Source organism: Phallusia mammillata, chromosome 3 (assembly GCF_965637545.1).
Source record: "Phallusia mammillata chromosome 3, kaPhaMamm4.hap1.1, whole genome shotgun sequence".
Classification (NCBI taxonomy): Eukaryota; Metazoa; Chordata; class Ascidiacea; order Phlebobranchia; family Ascidiidae; genus Phallusia; species Phallusia mammillata.
The window spans coordinates 5,023,467-5,047,566 of record NC_137254.1 but is presented as its reverse complement, the minus strand read 5'-3'; the positions used below and the strand labels follow the sequence as shown (position 1 = coordinate 5,047,566).

Below are 24,100 nucleotides of genomic sequence, written 5' to 3'. Positions count from 1 at the left end.
GTTACTGTATTCCGTTTGACTAAATTGACATTATTTGGTGTATTTTGATTGACTGACTGAATTAGTATTAGTTCGTGTATTCTGTTTGACTAAATTGCTATTAGTTAGTGTATTCCGTTTGATAAAATTGGTATTATTTGGTGTATTTGGATTAACTGAATTAGTGTTACAGTTACTGTCTTTTGTTTGACTGAATTAGTGTTATAGCTAGTGTATTTTCTTTGACTGAATGAAGTATTACTTGGCATATTTTGTTTAACTGGATTAGTATTATTTTGTATATTGTGTTTGACTGAATCAATATTGGTTACTGTATTTTGTATCACTGAATTAGTATTAGTTAGTGCACTTTGTTTGACTGAATTAGTCTTAGTTAGTGTATTTTGATTAACTGAATTAGTGGTACAGTTACTGTCATTTGTTTGACTAAATTAAGTATTACTTGGCGTATTTTAATTGACTGAATTAGTATTATTTATATTATTTTGGGTGACTAAATTAATGTAAGATGTGTTTTCACTGAGCTAGTATTTGTAAATGTATTATGTTTGGTTGAATCAGTGTTAGTTACTGTATTTTGGTTAACTGAATTAATATTAGTTCGTTTTTTGTTTGACTAAATTGGTATTAGTTAGTGTATGTTGTTTGATTAGTTTTCTATTACTTGCTGCAATTACTTGAATTAGTATTAGTTAATGTATTTGGATTGACTAAATTAGTGTTATAGTTAGTGTATTTTGTATGGGTAAATTCATATTGGTTAGTGTTTTTGTTTGACTAAATTAGTATTAGTTATTATATTTTGAATAACTGAATTAATATTAGTTACTTTATTTTAATTGACTGAATTAACAATCTTTAGTGTTTTTTGTGTGGCTGCATTGGTGTTATTTACTGTATTTGGTTGACTGAATTAGTATCATTAAATGTCCTTTTTTGACTGAATTAGATTTAGTTAATGTGTTCTGTTTGACTAAATTAGTATTATTTAGTGTTTTTGTGTGACTAAATTAGTGTTAGTTACTGTATTTTGATTTAATGAATTAGTTTGATTAAATGTATTCTGTTTGACTAAATTAATATTATTTTGTGTTTTTTCTGTGACTAAAATAAGTATTAGTTACTGTATTTTGTTTGACTGAATTAGTATTATTTGAGGTATTTTGTGTGACTGAATAACTATTAATTACTGTATTCTGTTTGATTGAATTAGTATTGGTTGCTGTAGTTTGGTTAACTGAGTTGATAATCGTTTTTTTTTACTAGATAGTTAATTGATATTAGCATTATTTTATGTATTTCGTTTCACTGAATTATTGTTAGTTACTGTATTTTAGTTGACTGAATTAGTATTACTAAATGTATTTTGTTTGACTGAGTTAGTATTTGTTAGTGAAAGCACTAAGAACAACGAATTAACAACCGCTTCACAGTGCATCATTAACGAAAAGCTAACTGAAATCTCACAATTTAATTCATGGAGAAAATGACAACAATTGCTTGGACCTAAATGCAACCTTTTACTGATATACAAAATCGCAATAAATTCTGCTAGGAGCAATTTTTTTCAAATGAATAATTCTTTACATCAGTGGTTCTCAAACTTGTACTGATCGGATATTTCTAATGCTGTGTGCCACCTAAATCTTGTTTAAATGGGTAGACCAACAGTTTTTCTTGACTACACTAGCTAATTTATAAAACTAACATGTTAGCAGTGCCTAACAAACGTCCAAGACAGTGGTTGTGCCAAATCATGGCTGATCACTTGGGTCAGTTGAGCAACAATTCATGATGTGGCTTGAAGTAAGTTTAGAAGAAAGCTACTCGCGTACCACCTGAAAAGCCTTGACGTACCACTAGTGATACGTGAACTACATTTTGAGAACCACTGCTCTAAATAAACTGTAATGGCCCATTTACTGATATGTCTCGACATGTTTTAATTTTAACAACAAACCTTTCTATTTACGTTTTAGAAACTATAAATAGGCTAGGCTAGTAAAAAACGAGCTGTTTTAAGTTTGATCGGCCGTAGCAACTATAAAACAACAAGCACGGCTAAAACTTTGTAATTCATGCAGTGTGTTCTTATGCATTTTAATTTGATGAGCACTTTCTTGTATCTTTAAAAAAGAGGTGGTCCTTACTTCCAGGTTTAGGTACCGTCTTTACGCATGCCATACAAATAACAGATAACTTATACAGTACTATTTGGTCAAACCGAATTCGATTAATCCGAATTTTCGCTTAATTCGTACAAAACTTGAGGTACAAATGATTTTTAATGTAAATTCGATAGTTCGCCTATCCTGACAATGTTTTATGTAAACGAGTCCGGAATAACCCGGGTTTTTTGTGCGAATATGCTACAAACCAGCAATCTCTTTTTCTAGCACTGTGCTACTCATTTTGTGCCTTACTGGTCCCTTCGCAATTTTCTCGAGCACTCGCGGTCCAGGATAAATGTATTTATGAAACTAAACATACCTAAGCGAAACAAAACCACAGTTATAACAACTATAGGCGTTAATTTATTCCTTGCAAAATTATTCCAATAACAATATGATGGTTGAATTTAGTTCAGTTTCGCGATCCTTCTGAATTCATGTAGTGGCCCCCTAAAGGACCGCGGACCCTAGTTTGAGAACCGCTGCAGTATAAAAAGTTTGAAACTCAATATCTAAACCTTACCTTGCATCTTCCTACTCTAGCCAGCATATCAGAAAGCTCAGGGTTCTTACGTTATATTTATAGCTCTATGATTTGTATAGCACGGAAGTACCAAGAAGGGAAATTCCTATCGAAACCAGTAAGTTATAAAGACGGATATATAAGATTCCCCTAAGCGTGCGCAACAGACAATAGACAGATGATGAAGTCTATTGACTTAAATAAGGAAGTTGAAACTTACAATGGACTTTGCAGACAATAACTAAAGCACAATCTATTACTTCATCTATATTGTAGGTTGCTTGATACAATCAACCCCTCACATGAAAACTTACAAACAGGATATTCATGGCATGAGCGATAAGACACAATTGAAAGTTGCACAAGGGGAACTTTGAATAATTGAAAAGAATACTGCATTAAGCTCGAGGGGAATTCGTAAGCTTGCAAAGCCGTGCATGCAACAAGCGCTACGGTTGACTGCACCAAGCTTGTTAGGAAACCCGTTTAAGCTTGTAAAGTCGTGTATGTAACATGCGCAATGGTTGACTGCACGAAACCAGTCAGGAACCCGCTTTAAGCGTACAAAGTCATACTTAAAACAAGCGTCATGTTTGACTGCACGAAGCTCGCCAGGAAACCGGATTTAAGCGATCAAAGTCATGCATATAACAAGCGCTGTGGTTGACTAAACAAAGCTCGTTAGGAAACCCGCATTAAGTTTGCAAATTCGTGCATACTGCAAAGGCCATAGTTGATTGTATAAAGATCTGTTAGGAAACCATTTAAGCGTAAAAAGTCATGCATACAACAAGCGCTGTGGTTGACTGCACGATGCTCGTTAGGAAACCCCGTTTTAGCTTGCAATGTCGTGCATGTAACAAGCGCCATGGTTGACTATAAACGAAGCTCGTTAAGAAACCCAGTTTTGGTTTACAAAGTCGTGTATATAACAAGCGTCATGGTTGACTAAACGAAGCTCGTTAAGAAACCCGCTTTTAGCTTGCAAAGTCGTGCATGTAACAAGCGCTATGGTTGACTGCTCGAAGCCAGTTAGGAACCCGCTTTAAGCGTACAAAGTCATACTTAAAACAAGCGTCATGTTTCACTGCACGAAGCTCGCCAGGAAACCGGAAGCTCGTTAGCAAACTATTAAGCTTCCAAAGTCGTGCATGCAACAAGCGCAATGGGTGACTGCACGAAGCTTGATAGAAAACCCACTTTAAGCTTGTAAAGTCATAGATGTAACAAGCGCCATGGTTGACTGCACGAAGCCCGTTTGGAAACCCGCTTTAGGCGTGCAAAGTCGTTCTTGTAACAAGCACTGTGGTTGACTGCACGAAGCTCGTTAGGAAATCCGATTTAAGCCTGCAAAATCGGGCATGTAACAAGCGCCATGGTTGAATGCACGAAACTCGTTAAGAAACCCACTTTAACCGTACAAAGTCACGCATGTAACAAACGTTGTGTTTGACTGCACGAAGCTCGAAAGAAAACTCGTTTAAGTTCGCAAAGTCATAGATGTAACAAGCGCTATGATTGACTGAACGAAGCTCGTTACGAAACTTGTTCAAGCTTGCAAAGTCATAGGTGTAACAAGCGCCATGGTTGATTGCACGAAGCACGTTAGGAAACCGGATTCAAGTGGGCCAAATTATGCATGTAACAAGCGCTATGTTTAAATGCACAAAGCTCGTTAGGAAACCCGCGTTTAGGCTTGCAAGGCCATGTATGTAACTAGCGCTGCGGTTGACTGCACGAAGCTCGTTAGGAAACCCGCTTAAAGCGTGCAAAGTCGTTCATGTTTCAAAACAAATGTTACATGCAGTAGATTAGACGTAGTAGATTTAGATTGTCTTTTTCAAAAGAAAAAGTCCACATGCTAACTAACTATTACGGTGCCATCCAAAGTACATTCTTTGCCGTAGATAAATAGGGACGTTTTTTGGCTTTCGCTATTGACGGCCGCATCACAGGTCTATGTTTCAATAACGGCCGACAATGTGTTCAGGGTTGCCAGGTTGGCCCGTTTCCGGCCAGAATCGACCTTTTTGGTCTTATTCCAGAGGTCTTGGCCGAAAAAATGATTATGTGTACAATAAGAGTAAATAAAAAACAGCACTTAAACGCGTATGTCTGCTGGGCCTCTCATGTAAAAATCCTGTTCTAAACTCATACAATCCAAGATTGATGTTTCAACTTCGAATATCTGCATTCAAACTGAATAGCATTTCTGTGTAATTGTTAGACAGCACAAAATAATCGAAAAACTTTTATATAATTTTGTTCCACACATCTTTTAAACAGAACAGACACACTTTAGGTAAGGCAAAAAATAATATCAAAGTATGTACCACTTTAAAATAGTTTGCGTGGTAACATGAATAACATTATTTAATGAAGATTGGTTTATATAGGTGGGCAAAAAATTGGTTAAGCTATTTGTTTGGCAAAGATTTTGCAAAAGCTTGCTAAAACAATGCATTTATAAGCTCATTAAAGTACCTAATTAACCATTTTAGTGAAAAATATATGTAACAAATGCTATGGTTGATTGTGACTGGCTTTTGAACATACAAGGCATACCAAAATTTAAATTTTAAATATACGAAGCCTAAAAACCATAAAGTTAAGAGGTTATGTAAAAATCACATAAAGGAACTATTTCAAAACATTACTGTACATGATAGAAAGATAACATCTTTAAATAGGTCAAACACATTAAAGTTTTTCAACCACCAAAACACTAGCACCACCACCACCATTACAAATACCAGCACAACCAAATTCACCTGCTTTTAATCTATGTGCCAAATGGGCCACAATTCTGGCACCCGACATGCCAATGGGGTGCCCGAGTGACACAGCACCGCCGTCGGCATTAATCTTTGCTGGGTCGATGCCAAAAAGTTTAATATTCGCCAATGCCACAACACTAAATGTCTCATTTATTCCCCATAATGCAATTTGGTCTTGTCGGACCCCAGCCATCTTAAGCGCCTTCGGTATAGCGAATGCAGGGGCCACTGAAAAGTGTTTTGGTTCTACAGCGGCATCTGCAAAGCCAACGATTGGAGCCAATGGTTTCAGACCAAAATTATTAGCTGCTTGCGCTGACATGAGGCATAATGCAGCTGCCCCATCGTTTAATGTGCTTGCGTTGCCAGCAGTAACAGTTCCATTCTCAGCTTGAAAAACTGCGTTGAGTTTTGGAATTTTGTCGAAATTCACTGTTTTGAAATCCTGGTCTTCTGACACTGTGATGTCGGGTTTCCCACGCTTTCCTAAAAAAGATAAATTCACATTAATTAATCATGATCAAATAATAAATTTTGAACACTATATACGGATCTGTTCATAATTTAATGGTAAAAATAATGGCCCGAATAGAAAAGCCACATGCTTTATTTTTGAAATGTTTCGGCAAATGCTCATGCAATCATCAGTAATATGAAGGTCACATCAGTTACACCCGTTTATATACACTTTATATCACAAATGATGGCATGAGCATTTGCTGAAACATTTGAAAAAATAAAGCATGTTGCTTTTTTTGTCTATTTGGGCCATTATTTTTTACCATTAAGTAACGACTGGAAATGTGACCTTACTAGTTATCAGTTTAAACATGAAACAGTACACAACAGAAATAAAAGCCATTAATTGACATTTAAGTAAGCTGCAGACAGTACATGCTGTTTTAACACAAAATGTCTTATCAATACAGCAGATTTTGGTAGGGTATGGGTTTAAAGCCTTTTACTTCTGTAACAATCTGGCATGGTGTATATGGCTATGCTAGCTTGTACAAGCAATGTCTTGTCACCAAAGTGTTTAATAGAGCATATATATCAATCATGTTTCATATGCATATATAAGCTATTGCTGCCAGGCATATAGCAAGTTTATAGAGCTCTTCTGGCAAATGTATTTTTATTCTGACATTTCAATGTCCTATGCAGGTCGTCTTCATCAGGGTAAATAACACTGAATGCGACTAGTACAGAGCACAATAACAAAGGAAAATTCATGAATTCGAAAATCAAATGTCGGAATAAAAATACATTTGCAAGAAGAGCTCTATAAACTTGATTTATCAAACATGTTTCATATGCAATCAAATTGTACAGGAAGTTTTATCCAATATTTGTAAAATATACTTTACAATTTACCTTCAATAATGTAGTGTTTTATAATGTGCCGGTTACCATCGTGTGTCGTCTGTTGCATGAACCGTTGTGTGCATTGTTATTCTACCTAGCGTGAGCTGATGGTGTGCTGCGTATTGGACAGCAACATAATAAATCTGGTATAATCCCGCAAAGCGTGAGTGAGACGCTATATTTGGCGACGAGGATCTGTTTTACATTTGTTTTATCAACATTTGGGTTGATTGTGGATCTTCCTGAAGGTAATGGAAGGAAATCCTGACCTCGTGGGAATGTCAAACAGTGATGTCGGTGCACCGAAACCATTTGATGTTCAAGACGGTGCACATGGTTTATCTCAACGCTGGAAACGAGCTTTCAATCTATTCTTGGTGGGAAAGGGAATCACGAGTAGCGTTCAGAAAATGGCACTGTTGCTACATACTGCAGGTATGAATGTGCAGGAAATTTACTATACACTAGTAAACGAGGAAGATGACAACAAGACCTATGATGAAACTTTTCAATGAGTATTTTATACCAAAGTGCAACATACCTTTTGAAAGACATTTGTTTCGTCAATTGCATCAAACAAATGACGAATCAGTTGATCAGTTTGTATGTCGATTAAGACAAAGTGCAGCTACTTGCAATTTCGGAAATGAAGCAGATGACCAAATTCGTGATCAAGTAATTGATAAATGTCACTCAAATGCACTACGAAGAAAGTTTCTGGAAAAGGATACACTTACCCTTAAAGATGTCTTGTCAATGTCCAAAGCATTTGAAGCTGTGAATTCCCAAGCAAAAGTGATGGAGGAAAGCCAGTAAGTCAACTACATTGAAAAGCCTAAAAAACGTCAGGTTGCTTCGACATCAAGAAAAGAGGGAAAAACCTGTTTTGCTTGTGGCCAAAAGGGACATTTTAAGAAAGATATGATATGTCCAGCTAGAAGAAAAGCTTGTGCTAAATGTGGTAGAGTTGGACACTTCAAATCAAAGTGTTGGTCCAGTGGTTTCAATCCATCACAATATAATGGTGAAGAGGGGCATCGTCCATTGGGAAGGCGGTCGAATAATAACACTGTTCAAAATGGAATAGAGAAGGAAGATGGTGATGGATTTGTTTTCGGTCTGAAACCTTTATCAGAGTTTTATGCAGTGACACTGGTAATTGGTGGTGTTACATTGCCAAATATTTTTGGTTGATTCAGGGGCATCAGCAAATATTGTTGATAAGGATACATGGGAATGGCTGAAGAAGCAGAAAATTAAAGCAGAAACCAGAAAGTCTGCAAAGACCCTGTATGCATATGGAAGTAAAGGGCCTCTTGCTACATTGGGTACTTTTACAGCTCAGGTGAAGTCTAAAGACAGTCTTCATGAGTGCACGGCAGATTTCAATGTTACAGAAAGAAAAGGTCACACCTTGTTGGGAAAGCGTACTGCAGAAGTGTTAGGATTACTACACTTGGGGCCAAGTTGTGTGAACTCTGTGTATGATGATGTTTTGTCCAGATATCCAAAATTTTTTTCTGGAATTGGTCTGTTGAAAGACTACAAGTTGAAGCACATCAATGATAAAGTTCAACCTGTGGCACAGCCTGTGAGAAGAATTCCATTTCAGCTGAGAGAAAAAGTGGAATTAAAACTTGAAGAGCTGTTGAAGGAGGGGATAATCGAAGAAGCACCTGAAAGGCCTACTCGTTGGATTTCTCCATTGGTGGTTATTCCTAAACCTGATGGTGACATTAGAGTGTGTGTGGATATGCGACAGGCTAATACAGCTATCGTGAGGGAAAGACATCCAATACCCACAGTGGAAGAGTTGCTTTATGAGCTTAACGGAAGTACTGTTTTCAGTAAATTGGACTTAAAGTGGGGATTTCATCAAATTTTACTTGATAAACACAGCAGGCATATCACTACATTTAACACACACAAGGGATTGTACAGGTATACTAGACTAATGTTTGGTCTAAACTCTGCCCCAGAGAAATACCAGAAGATTATATGGGATGTTTTGAAAGGATGTCAAGGAACTGCAAACATTGCAGATGATGTGATTGTACATGGGCGTACAAGGAAAGAGCATGATCAGAGGTTGTTTGCTGTGTTGGATAAAATGTCTCAGTGTGGTCTGACACTGAATGCTAAAAAGTGCAAATTTCGTATGGCTAAACTTACCTTTTTTTGACATGATTTGAGCAAGCAAGGGATTAATCCAAGTGAAGAGAAAATAGCAGCAATCCAGTGAAGCAAGATCTTTTATGGGATTGGTGCAGTATTCTGCAAGGTTTATTCCCAATTTGTCTTCAATTGCAAGACCCATTTTGGATTTAACAAAGAAAACTGTCAAGTTTACATGGGGCAAGGCCCAGGACATTGCATTTGTAAGACTGAAGGATTTAATTGTGAAAGCAGATACACTTGCCTATTTTCGTAATGACTGCACAACAAGAGTAATTGCAGATGCTTCTCCATACGGATTGGGTGCAGTTCTGACTCAGTGGCAATGTGGTCAATGGAGAGTTATATCTTATGCATCAAGGCGTCTTACTGATGTTGAAAGAAGATACAGCCAAACGGAACGAGAGGCATTGGCTCTAGTTTGGGCTTGTGAGAGGTTTAATTTGTACCTGTTTGGAAAGAAGTTTGAATTAGAGACTGACCATAAACCACTTCAGTTTATTTACTCAAAGTCATCTAAACCTCCAGCACGTATTGAACGTTGGGTGCTGAGACTGCAAGGGTAAGATTTTAAAGTTGTTTACAGACCAGGCAAAACTAATATTGCCGATGCATTGTCAAGACTTAATTTAGCATGCTGTATTGACAACAGTGTTTCTGAGGACTTCATTGGTCAAGTTGTGGAATACAGTACACCAGTTGCTATGTCATCAAAAGAAGTGGAAAGAGAATCTGAAAATGATGAAGAACTAAGAATGGTCAGACATTGTTTGAAAACAGGTAATTGGTCAAAATGTGTGAATCCAAGCTACCTACATGTGAAAAATGAACTCAGTATATATGGAAACCTGATACTTAGAGGCACTCGACTTGTAATTCCGGGTAGTTTGCGCCAAGCTGTGTTGAAACTTGCTCATGAGGGACACCAGGGTATTGTGAAAACAAAGAACAGGCTTCGTTGTAAAGTTTGGTGGCCAAAGATGGATAGAGATGCAGAAACCCTGTGTAAGAGGTGTCATGGATGCCAAGTAACCAGTGAGTACAGCAGGCCAGAACCAATTGCAAGAGTTCTACCTCCAAGTCAACCATGGCAGGATTGTGCAGCTGATATACTGGGACCTTTACCAAGTGGAGACAACATATTGGTGTTGGTGGATTACTATAGCAGGTTCTATGAAGTAGTAATTATGAGGTCAATTACAAGTTCCTGTGTAATACAAACGATAAGCAAAATATTTGCACGATTTGGTATGCCTTACTCACTTCGGACTGATAATGGTCCACAGTTCATTTCTAAAGAATTTGAAGATTTTTTGAATGAAAATGGTGTTGAACATGTTCATACAACTCCACTTTGGCCTCAAGCTAATGGGGAAGTGGAGAGACAGAACAGAACTCTAATGAGGCAATCCGTGTGGCTCATTTAGAACACAAAGATTGGAAGGCTGAGATTAACAAATTTTTAATGGCGTACAGATCAACACCACAGTCAACAACTGGAGCTTCTCCATATTATTTAATGTTTGGTCGTGAAATGCGAACAAAGCTTCCGGAGCTTTGTCAAGAACCAAATGTGACTGAAGAAGAGTTTCATGACAGAGACTGGAGCAACAAGTTGAAAGGAAAACTATACACTGATGAGAAAAGAAGAGCAATTTCCTCCGGAATAAAAGTTGGTGATCAAGTTTTGGTGAAGCAGCCCAAAACCAACAAGCTTTCTACAAATTTTGATCCGGAACCTAAAAAAGTTGTCGGTGAAGAAAGTGGTGAAATTACAATTCAGAACAAGGAGGGGGTGGAAATGAAAAGAAATTCATCATTTCTGCGAAAGTATGTCAATGACGAAAGTATATCAGAGGATGTTCCCCATGTACCACCATTGGTCGATGTGGAAGCCTCATCCCCAAATTCTGATGTGACAAATGGAACGCGAAGTCGCTCTGGACGACAAATTATAACGCCAATGTGGTTTCGTGATTTTGTGTAGCATTGTTATGCACATGTGTTTTAATTTCGTTGTTGTGATGTTTAAAGTAAAAAGGGAGGAATGTAGTGTTTTATAATGTGCCGGTTACCATCGTGTGTCGACTGTTGATTGAACCGTTGTGTGCATTGTTATTCTACCCAGCGTGTGCTGATGGTGTGCTGCGTATTGGACAGCAACATAATAAATCTGGTATAATCCCGCAAAGCGTGAGTGAGACGCTACAAATAACAACATCAACAATTTCATCTTTAAACTGCCCATCTTCAGTAGCCTTTGCACTTCTTGTATATGACTCAATGGCATATGCATTTGCTCTTGACGAGATATTGAATGTTTTTTGCAGTATTCTATCCACATATACCCTTGTGAAATTTCCCGTAAGCATCAGTCAAGCCATCATGAACAATAAGGTCGATCATTTTTACGCCGCCATACGCTGGTGGCGGTCGTGGCATCACAAATGGAGCATTTGACATGCTTTCCATGCCACCCGCTACCATGACGTCTTGGTGTCCACACTTGATTGATTGCGACGCTAATTAATTTCATTCCAGATGCACAGACTTTGTTGATTGTTGAACACGGAGTGCTTGTTTTTAATCCTGCACCTAAAGACAAATATGAATGAACATGGATAAAAAATTCCGTAGAAACAAAGGTTGATAAATTACCAAACATAAAAACTTAAAGCTCAACCATTCTTGTTTTTGCTCAGCCAAGATTCATTGCATAATAAGTACAAATGAAAAGTAAATGTAGAAAATATTTACAACCTGAAAGCAATGCCATTTTGAACATGGCAATTTTTAATTTGTATATCCCACCCTTATGTCTGCAAAATACTTTGCAATGGCTGTATAAAATATTACTGCTGGATAATACAATATTATCCTAATCAGGTAGAATATTGCTTTAACATGTTTTGATCATCCAAGTGGGCTTGCAAATTAATCTTTTTAGTGCAATAATATTTATAATACTAGAAATTTATTTAATTCAGATTCGTCTGGGCTAAAACATTTTCTTCTGTTTTTTTTTACCAAAATATACAGCAAATGCAGATTTAAAAATAACCGCTGACATGTGGCACAGCTGTAGATGCAGAAGGAAACATTTCAATACGTTATATGGCAGTGCGCTCACCTCAAAAGAGCAAAACAAAAAGGGCAATTTATTCGATTCTTTGCGGGTTCAAGTGCAACATAATAAAAGATGTTGCTACGAACTCTTGATTACACTTTTGCCTCAAGCAGTTTAAACAAGCCTGGATGACTATACAAATTTACAAAAAGACTTTGTATATTTGCGTGTCTATTTGACTCAAAATGACACATGAAAAAGGTTGTACGGAAGGAATATTATGCGGTTAAACATCACCCGAAAGTACAGATGACCAGACACACATGAAAATGATCTACAGCAAATAAAAAACGTTCGATGACAAAATTGAAAACAAAAATAGCATTTATTTGTGTAAAAATAAATATTGTCTCTGGTTTTTGATAGCAAGTCACGCGATACAGTGCACAATGATGCATTTGTTCTTCAGATTGCATTAAAAGAAGAAATGCTGGATATTGTTTAAAAAAGTTAAAAAAGAAATATTGCAAACCATTTCATTAGTATTCTTTGATCAAATTTAATTGTAGGATCCGGTCTTGCTAACATAACAACTTAGTATATATGGTTGTTTGAAATGAACAAAACTTAAAAAAGTTAGATTTTTTAAATATTAAGCTATGTTTTGTTTGAATGCAATACAGCAAGCATTAGTTGTTTGAGTTTCTTTTTGTTGTGGTTGTAACTGGTTGAACTGGTTTCGACCCTCATCACCATCTATACCTGTTGGTTGTTCTGCTCATATTATGGTCGAAATTGGAGAACGCATTTCGGGCTATAAATAGTTTAACATAACAATGATGTTCACTCAAATACACAGACAATATTCATGTGAATTCTTCCTACCATTGTTTTGACTGTCGAATTTATTGTGATATCCTTGATGTCTCATCTCAAAGAAACCCTATAAAAGGTAACGCAAACTGAAAACGACAATATCAAAGCTATGAGGCAAACAATTACTCTCACAATCAATCAAAGTTTACCGTGTTTGACGAACTGTTTCCTATATTCGAAGTATACTAAACAAAAACAAATATGTGTTAAATGCTGCTAGGTTGGAACCAGTTTTTTTCCTAACTTGTTTTTAGTTTGGTTAAGTAAAAACACAACCAGTGATTTAATTAATGCTGAAAACACATTTACGTTTCTGCTAAACTATTGCTCGACTAGAGTGTCACTATTTTTCTTGTTGTCTTTTTCGTTTCCTATAGTATAGCGTTCTGTGTCGAGTGATGCAGAGATATATTTTCCACCACTAAATTAAATAGTTTTAAAAACTTACGTATGATGGCGGTTTATTACACTCTTGATTTCTTGGCAAACATAATAAAGCACATGCACCCATATTGTTCTCTAATGTAATGAAAGGAAACACAGCTGAAATGCAAAGCACAAAACAAAACCTGTTAACTATATCCAAACGCGGCACAGTCTCAGTTTACAGTATAAGTAACACTCAATAAGGCTATAAATCAAAACAACAATACCTGTACCATTGCGCAATGTTACGTCACAGAAAAGCGGAAACGCAATTGTGCGTCATACACTATGATTGTTTGTAATAAGCATACCGACACCTTTCAAGTCATCTGGATAGCAAAACATCAGTCTGCAAAATTTACCTTTCAAAACGAATTGTAATAATGTTCTATATTCGTTTTAGTTTTATTAAAAAAAAACGTCAAAATGTACGGTCATGTATAATGTTAAAAAACTTTTCTGGTGTCGTGAGGCTGTGTAAGATGACGGTGATCCGAGTAAGTAAAAGTAATAATACAATTTATGTCTCGTTAAAGGTGGTGGATATTTAAAATACGTTATACGACACCAACCCGGGTACTGAAAATTGTTTTTAGCAAAGTGACATCAACTTAATTAACAGCGGAACCAAGCTTAAAAGTTTTAATGGTTATTTGGTATGTTAAGCAAAGCATTTACATAAACAAAATTTAAAGAAGATAAATATGATTATCTTCAGGTCCCGTGATATATTGTTTGTTTTTTATTTACCAAAAACATTCATTTCGAATAGAACTTTCGATCCCAATTTGTGGTGTCTGATATCATTTTTGAATAATGCTCATTATTTCCAAAATAACAAATAAAACTGAAATTAAATTCCCACAGCTAGTAGATCAAACCGTTTACTTGACAATTTGAATTAAAACTCAGTGCTTATGATACAAATAATTCCGTTAGTCTCGCTAACCAATGTGAATATATGTCAAAATAAGTGTGACGTACCTTTCTACGCGATGTATTGTTTTCGCAGAAATACGATCCCACCACTGAGTGAAGGCTTTTGTCCCTAGCATCGCGCTTCGAACAGCTGTTGTAGTGTGTATGAGTACATTTGTAAGCCGGGGTGCTGTTTAAAATCAGAATTAACAACTGCATCAAGGCTGTTTTCACATCACATGCGATCACTTATTCATCGGCTGGATTGAAACAATTGCAAGCAACGATAAAGTTATCAATAATTATGCAGAATTACACAAACTTTGTAAGTATTCTTTAAAATATGTCAGACACCTTTCTCAAAGCATTAAGTTAATTGTTTTTATAGGCTCTGAATAGTCCGTATTATGTTTGATTGTTACCAGTTTCTGAGCCTTAAATGCCAGAAAGGTAAAAAATACACATACTTCTATTAATGGCGTTCATGTAAAACAGCAAAAGGTGCTCATAGTGCGATAGGCTTATAAAGGTTCGAAACAAACCGGCCTCTGAAGCATGACATAGGCTGAAACAAGCTGTCTTGACGTGGGATTTAAACCAACTATACGAGCTATTGGGTCTCGCTATACAGGCCCGGTGGTGAGCCCGTCGAAAGTCGAATTGTAAGCACAGTTGCCTGCCTCGTATGCTGCACATTTTAGCTTTGTAGTAGGGAATTTTTCGAAAAGTTTGTTCGAAAATTGGTTTTGCAGACATTTGACTGTTAGCTTTATCATTTACGCTTAAGGCCTTGTGGATTGTAAACACGCCAAGTCTTTGACAGGTATTGCACTAAATTATTACTTTTTTTCACCAGATCCCGTCTACCCCACAGCAAATGTTCCTACCTCAGCCGGTAAGAACGTATGCAAGTAATGGGGTATTTATTGAAAATTGCGGGTATATAAGTAACTACACCGGAAGCACCTTATATTTCGTCTATGGACAGATACACGATTACACCATTATCGAAGAGAGCAAAATATAAAAGGCAATCTATCCGGATCACTGTAGGACAGGGTACTTCAAGGGGGCGTTTTGATCCCCGGATGGTAACCATTTTTGGATGTGGAGGGTGATTTAACTTCAAAAGTGGCAAGATTTCAACATTGCTTGTATAAATATATACCAAATGTGTTAGATGCTAACTTTAATTTACAACATATTTTATTCGTCTTGCAAACAAACTCCAGGGACAAGAAGTGCATCAGTTTACATGCTACCATTTGTATGCATTTGCGTTTGCTGACGATTGTTTGTATTTAGTGATCTCGAGAGCAAGATTGGGCATTATATTGCCACAGAGAACACTTTTATGGCTATGTATGGTAACAGGCCATACCTTTAAAACATAACGGTAAGGGGCTTTCCCTCATACTTGTTTCACTTTCACACTTCCTATAAGCCTCCTATGGCGACAAGCGCTTTACAAACTGCGAAGTATTGGTATCATTCAATTTGATAAATCTTGTGCACTCTGAGGTTGAATATATAGAATTCTCCTAAACTGGTTGCTTTTAACAAAAGTAGACAATTGTTTGCGTGTTATGTTAACTTGTCAATAAAGTAAAACAAAGTATCAGACGTTAGACTTGCGTGAAATGAACCGTGGATGTTGCAGTTGCCATTAAATTAGGTTTTACGTAAGTATCGTGTTGCTTGGTAGGTCTTTTTACCCTCATCTGCTTACTATCTCATGAGGGAGGTGGGGATTTTGAGCCAGTGTCCCAGAAAGGAGGCGATTTCGCTAACAAAGCTGGAGATCCCTGCTCTGGGATATAATGTATAATACAAGGTAGTGTCAGTAAGAGAGGTTTTTACAAATTCCTGATTATAGCAATTCCAACAATTTTTGAAAATAATTGCGTTAGAATCTAACGAATAGTGACTACAAACCACGGGTACTGTACGTTTATTGAACATGTTAACAAAACAGAAACGTACCGCTGTCATGTTACACAGCTGTAGATGCAGAAGTACACACTGCAATACGTTATATGGCAGTGCGATCACCTTAAAAGAGCAAAACAAAAAGGCAACTTATTCGATTGCTTGCGGGTTGAAGTGCAGCATAATAAAGGGTTGCTACAAACTCTTGATTACACTTTTGCCTCAAGCAGTTTAAACAAGCCTGGCTGACTGTACAAATTTACAGACGACTTCGTATATTTGCGTTCCTATTTAACCCAAAATGACACCTGAAAAAGATGTACGGGATGAATATTATGCGGTTAAACATCACGTGAAAGTACAGATGACCAGACACAGATGAAAATGATCTAAAGCAAATAAAAAATGTTCGATGACAAAATTGAAAACAAAAATTGCATATATTTTTGTACAAATAAATATTATCTCTGGTTATCGATAACGAGTCTCGTGATCCAGAACAAAATGTTGCATTTGTATTTCAGACTGTATTAAAAGAATAAATGCTGGATATTGTTAAATATTGCAAACCAATTCATTACTATTCTTTGATGAAATGGAGTTGTATGATCCGGTTTTAATTGCTAACACAGCAACTTGTAATATATGGTTTTATGAGATGCACAAAACTGGAAAAAGTTTGACATTTTTTTTTATTTAGCAATGTATATGTTTTGTTTAAACGCAAGTTTGATTTAATACTGAACACACATGAACAAAGTAAAACACACACTTTTTATGTTTCTGCTAAACTAGTGCTCGACTAGGATGTCAGTATTTTTCTTATTGTCACAGAAGATCGTTCGGTGTCGAGTGATGGATTAATATATTTTTCACAAATGTAAAGTTAAGTAAATTTAAACGAATTTCAAAACTTTCATATGTTGGTGGTTTATCACAGTTTTGATTTCTTGGCAAACGTAACAAAGCACATTGCACCCATATTGATCTCTATAGTAATCAACAAAAGCACAGCTACAGTGCAAAATACACGACAGAACCTGTTAACTATATCTGATATAAAGAGAAGCAACACAAACAAACGCAACACAATCTACCGTTTACATTACAAGTAATGCTAGGTAGGAATTCAAATCAAAACAACAACAATACCTGTACCATTGCGCAATTTTACGTCACAGGTCAACGGAAACGCAATTGTGCGTCATGCACTATGATTGTTTTACCATAAGCATACCGACCCCTCCCAAGGGTCTTGGTAGCAAAACGCAGATCTGTCTAACTTAAAACTTTGTATTATTGATCTCGTTTCGTTTAAGTTTAATAAAAAAAGTTTTCTTGCCAAAAACATACAATGAAAATTTTAGGCCGCCGAACCCTTTCTATCCAATCAGTTTAGGTTTTAACAAGCGTAAAACCAACGACCCTTCAATCCGAGACAAAGGCGTGTTATTTATTATGTTTAAATATCCACAATAAAAACTGCATTTATGTAAATACAAAGATTTACAGACGACAGAGTAAATGTGTAAAAAAGTTAAAGCAGTCACGTAATGCACACAATGCAACATACAAATTATTTGATGTGTAACTCATGTTAATCAAGAAGAGAAATAAATTTCATTTTATGAAACTAGTTCCATAATGATAGTTTGAAACTAAGTGTCGGAAGCAAATTTTAGTTGCACCAAATTCACCTGTTATCCAATCAACAAATAACTTATGGTCATGTATATGTAATGCTTCAAACATTTGCTAGATTTTCTAGTGTCATATGGCTGTGTGAGATGATTGTGTTCTGTGTAAGTAAAAAGTAATAATATAATTTATTTACTTGGTAAAGGTGATGGATATTTACTTCTTTTTATGACATTGAAGACCTTTCTAAACAATATCACATAAACTTAGTTAACTGCGAAACCAAGATTGAAGTTTTGATGGTTCTTTAATCTGTTAATTAAAGCATAGACATAAACAAAGTTAAACGAAGAAAAATAAGCTTATCATTATCTAAATTTCGTTGAAAAACGTTACAAACCAAAAACGCAAATTCCAAAAGATAGAAAGTTAAAATTTGCAGTTTGCATACATTACATCGATCGCAAATAAATTCTGAGGCATTTGAATCTGTAATATGTACCATGATTAAAAAAAACTTATAAAAAACCAAATAGCTTTTTTGTTGTCAGTTTAAGTACAAGTGAACCCGAAAATCGTTAACCTAGTCATTGTACGTATACTGTTAATAATTTTGTGGATTTCTGTTCAGGAGAAAATAATAGATAAAAATATTTTGAATCACAAATATAACGTATTTTAACAGATTTTCTTGCAACAAATGCTTGTGGCTTAAGTGTTTCTTGATTTATTCTTGTTTTAATTTTTATTTTTGACGATATACATTCAATAGCGGTCCAAACAAAAACGGCATAGAATCTGACTGGTTAATGATAAAATTTATTATTGCGGAAAAAAATGTTTTGAACGTCTTAATGTGTAAGTATATGCTGTGAGCATATAACACTACATACAACTGTTTATGGAATGGTAAAAAATAACCACGGCAATGCTGTTTAAATATGTAAAAAGCATTTCAAGCATTACTTATATTCCTCTATTTCCTTTTTAACCAAGAACGTCAAAAATTAAGATAATCAGTTAAAAAAGGTTAGACCATTATGGTTAACATTTTTAGTGTCTGTTTTCACCCTCAAGTCCATCAACAATTTTGCTGTTTCCCTCTGCAGGTTTTATGATGATGTTTTGTGCCGTACATTACCAACAATGTTCTTTAGTTGAATACAAATACTTAACTTTAATGACTAATGAGCAGATTTGTGACCGTTAAATTATCGAGGGAAACCCTAAAACAACAGTTTAGGTACCATTGAGCAGTACAGTCAGTACATAACTTTCCGCCGGTTAAGAACCACTGCTTTCGACCGGTGGTTCAAAAACTTCTGGATTATAAGCTGCATTAAAATTCTATTCTTACAACATCATTATAATCGAAAAGCTTGAGTTAATAAACAATAGCCCATAATTTTTTAAGTAACATACAGAATTTAAGTAACATACAAATTCAAGAAATTACGCATATTATTCATCCGAAGGCAGCTAAAGTTTACAAAAAATACCACCAAGAGTGTGCGCGAACAATTGCATTTTTAAAATTTTCAGCAATGGTTGATTTTTCTGCTAATGAAGACGATCCTCAAATTGTACCTTGATATACATACATCTTCATATAAACAGTTCTAGAAGATATAAAAACAGCGAAATTCTCGCGAATTGCTTTACGGGCTGCTTAAGAATCGAAGATGCCAGTATAAGAATCTGTGCATTAGACAATACAACAAAATTCAGCGAATATATTTACATTATAAGCATCTGTAGCAGGTTATCTACAGCAACATTAGTTGTTATGAGGCTGGTTTCGTTCCGGTTGCAACTGGTTTTCCGGGTTTTCAACCTCATCTCCATCCATTGGCGCTGGTTCTTCTGCTGGGTCGAAATGGTCGAATGCAATTCGGTCTAACACATAAACAAATACTTGAAATCGCAAACCAGTATCATGCTTCAATTTACAGAAAATTAAATCTTAAACACTCTTGCCTAAGTTGAGAGGTGCTCGATTTAAATTTTCTTCTTCGTATTCAACCTTTCTTGAAATCTAAACGAACAAGTTAAATGGAGAAAGTTAAAATAATAAGTAGATTAAGGTTAGAGATCTCCAACAAAAAAGATCTCCAACAAATTTAAACACTTCACATAAGAGTAAAAATTTAAGCACAAAAAATGCATATATAAGTTGTTACCTTATAGAATGATATTGGTGTGTGATCTACAATCCCGTAATGCTGGAAAATCAAATAGTACGTATCGTGTTGTAGGAGATAATCCTAATAAGAGTAGAACCAACTTATTTCGTATGTTTGTTTTTTTGACTTGATTTTTCTATTGAAATACCGATGATTGAAGTGATCAGCATAGATTTACTGTTTTAACAAAGAATTTTTATTTTTATGAAACCTGATGTTATACAAAAGTGTTATAATATATATAATTTGTTGCCAATGTTATAGTTTGGTTATTTATGATTATAGTTGTTTCAAATTGAAACGAGCTATTGTGCATAAAATGTGGATTTTGATTTTTGATACAAAGAGGTATTATCAATATATGACTTGCGTTCGAATAAAAAAATGATTCATACTGGTTCATGTTTGTTTGTTTTTTTGCTTCAGAGCTCGCAACGCTTTTTGGCTTCAACTATATTAAAAGCAAAAATCACTCTAAACCAACGGCGGGCAAAACCCGTATTCGAATGCATGTGAATATAAATGACGGATATAAATCCCCCACGTTGGGTTGTCACACTGTGACATAAAATCGATCACCATTTCGACATTACAAATGTTCCCACAATGCTTTAACGACAGTTAATGCTAATAAAGCGTTACACATTCATACTGACAAACTTACGATTGTCAACAATTATTAAACACAGTTAATAGTTCCATATGCTGCATGAAATGCGGATTACTCGGAAGCACAATCTTCTTTGGACTTAAATTTATTTCTCAACTGTTTTGCATTTTTTACCACAGAATGTGAAATTTTTACTTACCTCCATTTCACGTTCGAACTCCTCCGCCTGAAAGGAAGAAAACAATGTTTATTACACGTTATGTCTTTTTATTTTTGTGTTTGTTATGGAATGTCAAACTGTCAGATGTTCTTTCACATGAAGTGAATGTTTAAAATTCATGTTTTTTGTTGCATGATTTCTATAATGCCAAATTGTTTGATTCTTTTGCCCTAAAATGTTTGATTACTAATTTTCTCACTTCCAGTGCCCTTTCAAAAATTTCTGGAAAGGAAGCGTTGCGTCAAAACGAATAGTATCACAATCACATTGCCTTTCATGCATTTATCACCGATTCCCGCTATGCTGTGAAGAAATACAATTTTATACTGACAAACTGGCTGTCAACAAATGTTAAACATGGTTAATGGTTGGGAGTGCTGCAGGACATGCGGATTAGTGGAAAGCAAATTCCTGTTTCGAAGTGAATTGATCTTCCATAACGTAAGTGTTTTACTTACCACCCGTTTACGTTCCAACTCAATCCTCTGAAAGAAGCAAAACACGGTGTTAGGGCAGGTGCAGTTGGGACCGCGGTATGGTTTCTCGCACACCGGAAGATTTTCAGGTTCTGCAAAGGAAAGGTTTCAATTAAATGTAGGAAGTAAGCAGTGGTGGAATTTAAATTTTTGTCAGCCGGTTCTATCACAAATGTCATATTTTCAGCAGGTTCTGTTTCAAAAAATTCAATGACAGTAACCAGTAATGCTACCGGTTCGCTGATCTCACCAAATTTCGTGAGACGGTTCTATTGAACCGGTGCGAACCGGCCGAATCCTACCACTGGAAGTAAGTCATTAAAAGAAGTAAAACCACGAAAACGGTTAAGAATCACTGGCCTAAAGCAGGGAAGCTTTCTTGCTCTGCGACCCCATTTCAGAAAAGAAATTTCCACGCGACCCCTTGATAGGATAGCCTATACACGTGAATGATGTTTTTCGCACGTATACCATTTATTGTGACAACGTCATAACAACGCATGATGTTTCGCGACCCCAAAATTATATTTCACGACCCCAATTTGGGTCGCGACCCACAGTTTGAGAAGCCCTGGTCAAAAAGATTGTTTGACAATGTATGAGAAAGCAGAAACTGCAGCCTTCATCGCACAGAACCTAAATCTACAATTGTAACATTATCTCGCTATTTGACAGTAATTTAATGCCGCCAATGTCACTGTAGGCCGCGACCATTTGTGGATGCTAGGAGATTGGAGATTGGAGATTGGGCCATTTAAAACAAATCATTTTGTACTCACAAGTCAATCAAGTCATATTACTTTTATAGGGACGTGGAGCGATGCTTAAATCCTCTCCCGGACATTTACACTCCAAGCATTCGATTATACCAGACAGCATTACAAGAAATATTAGTAGCATCGTTGCTGTGATACCTGAAAAATACTGCAGTTAGTACACTTTTCTTATAACACTGCATGTTATATAGTTTTTATACACATCTTTATATAGTTGTCGGTTATATAGTCGTCGGTAAAAACAGACACTTATTCTAATAGTATTTCGGAGCAAAAACTATCAAACTAGATCTTAAACTTAACAGCAATGCGTTACTACCATATAAAGTTGGCTGCAGACTGTAAGACCCTGCAAACTGTCTTACTTTAAGTAGCCAATGTCATCCCACACAAAACGCTTTATACATTGTAAGCACAAGAACTGAATTGACGCACTGCACAAAAAGACAGAAAATGTTCGCACTACAACGCAGAAAGACACCCGGACAATGACATGTTACACCCCAGCGCCTCGTGAAGCATTCTGGCCTCTCATGCCTGGGTTAAAGGAATGTCTATTTTCGTAACAATTGAGCGGGCCTTTTTTGTACTGCCCAGATCATCTAGCTAAACCATTTGTTGTCAATGTGAATCAAGTATGTTGTTAGGTTAATGCCACAAGAACTGATTAGACACATATTTAAAATAATTACCTAAAGCACTTTCATTGACCAAAGCGCCTAAGCAACTGAGTTACAAAGAATAGGTGGAGTGCTTCGATAAAGGAAATATTTATGAATGCGTGACGGTTTTACGACCCATGCAAGCAACGACTATTTACCTCGGTCCACTTCTACGACAGATTTACGAGTGATTACCAGTAATAGCAAAGTATGAAATCAGCTTGTTGATAAGTTAGCACTGATAACAGCTATTTACAGGAAATAATAACCGTTGTGTACCAAGTTGCAATGACTTCGACAACAAGACTTTTTCTCGTTTGTACTCTTGCTTTGCAGTCGGATTTGTCGCCTTTGACTTCAACTTTTCCTAAAATGGAGACGGGGATGCGAACGTTTAATTTGATTTAAGTTTGTTAATGTTTCAGAGGCTACGTTTTGATTCGCCCTTCGAAGATAACGATTATTATCAATGAAAACACAATTGATCATTAGCAATCAACATGTAAATCGCTTGCTTAATTCGACTAAAAATACTAATGTATGTATAGTTAAAACCAACATTTGTTAAAGCCAAGGAGTTTCCAATCTTTTTAATGTATAGATTGTAAAAACACTAAAGTTTTGTAAAATAATGCATATTATTTGTGAAACTTTACGAAAATTTATAGAGTGTTTAATCCTAAACGTGCTAATGGCAGGGTTTTTTTGTGTTTAACTGTCTACAACATTTTCGAGTTCACTAACCGTTTGTTCCCACAAGAATGACGTGCCAGTCAATCTAACGGTTGTCTCACATTGCTTCGGGTTGAAGCGACCTAGTGTATCGCGTTAACGGGCGGGCCCACGGAATTAAGTGATGTTCGCTTATCATTTCCGTTTCGCTAACCTGAACAAATGAAACTTTACAAGTTGTTCCTAATGGAATTCCAAGTTGGTTAATGAAAATCGTTCAATTTTATCTGAGTTTGTTTATGTTTTCGATCTGTCGTTGTGGTTGTCCGTTCGAAGGCAAAATATTTTTTCAATGTTTTTGATTATACGGCAGCAGCTTCCCACTTAAATTACGGAGAATCCTTAAATCCAAAAAATCGCTATCAAGCTTTACTTTTACACTTAACGTTTAGTTTTTAGAAACAAAGTTTTACATCCGCGTGGACGATAACCAATAAAAAATTTCGTTTTCGAAACACATTTGTATGTCCCGCAAAGTTCGTTTTTCACCGTTAGGAAAATTCGTTACCACTTCAAAAAATCGTTTCCTGTCGTTGCATCGGTAAAGATATTATTTATTGATCGAGTTTGCTTGAC

At 36.0% G+C, this 24,100-nt stretch overlaps 1 long non-coding RNA gene and 2 pseudogenes across 1 annotated transcript; 1 reads left to right on the top strand and 2 right to left on the bottom strand.

Annotated features, from left to right (window-relative positions):
* The window catches only part of LOC145219303 (scavenger receptor cysteine-rich domain-containing protein DMBT1-like), an 83,239-nt pseudogene that overhangs the window by 50,996 nt on the left and 8,143 nt on the right, over positions 1–24,100 (top strand).
* Positions 5,395–6,903, bottom strand: LOC145218010 (acetyl-CoA acetyltransferase A, mitochondrial pseudogene; annotated as a pseudogene).
* LOC145220176 (uncharacterized) lies at positions 19,843–20,883 on the bottom strand. Its single transcript, XR_013858019.1, has 3 exons — positions 20,858–20,883; positions 20,046–20,129; positions 19,843–19,900 (listed from the first exon to the last, which is right to left on the bottom strand). It is a non-coding gene; the product is annotated as an uncharacterized LOC145220176 (long non-coding RNA).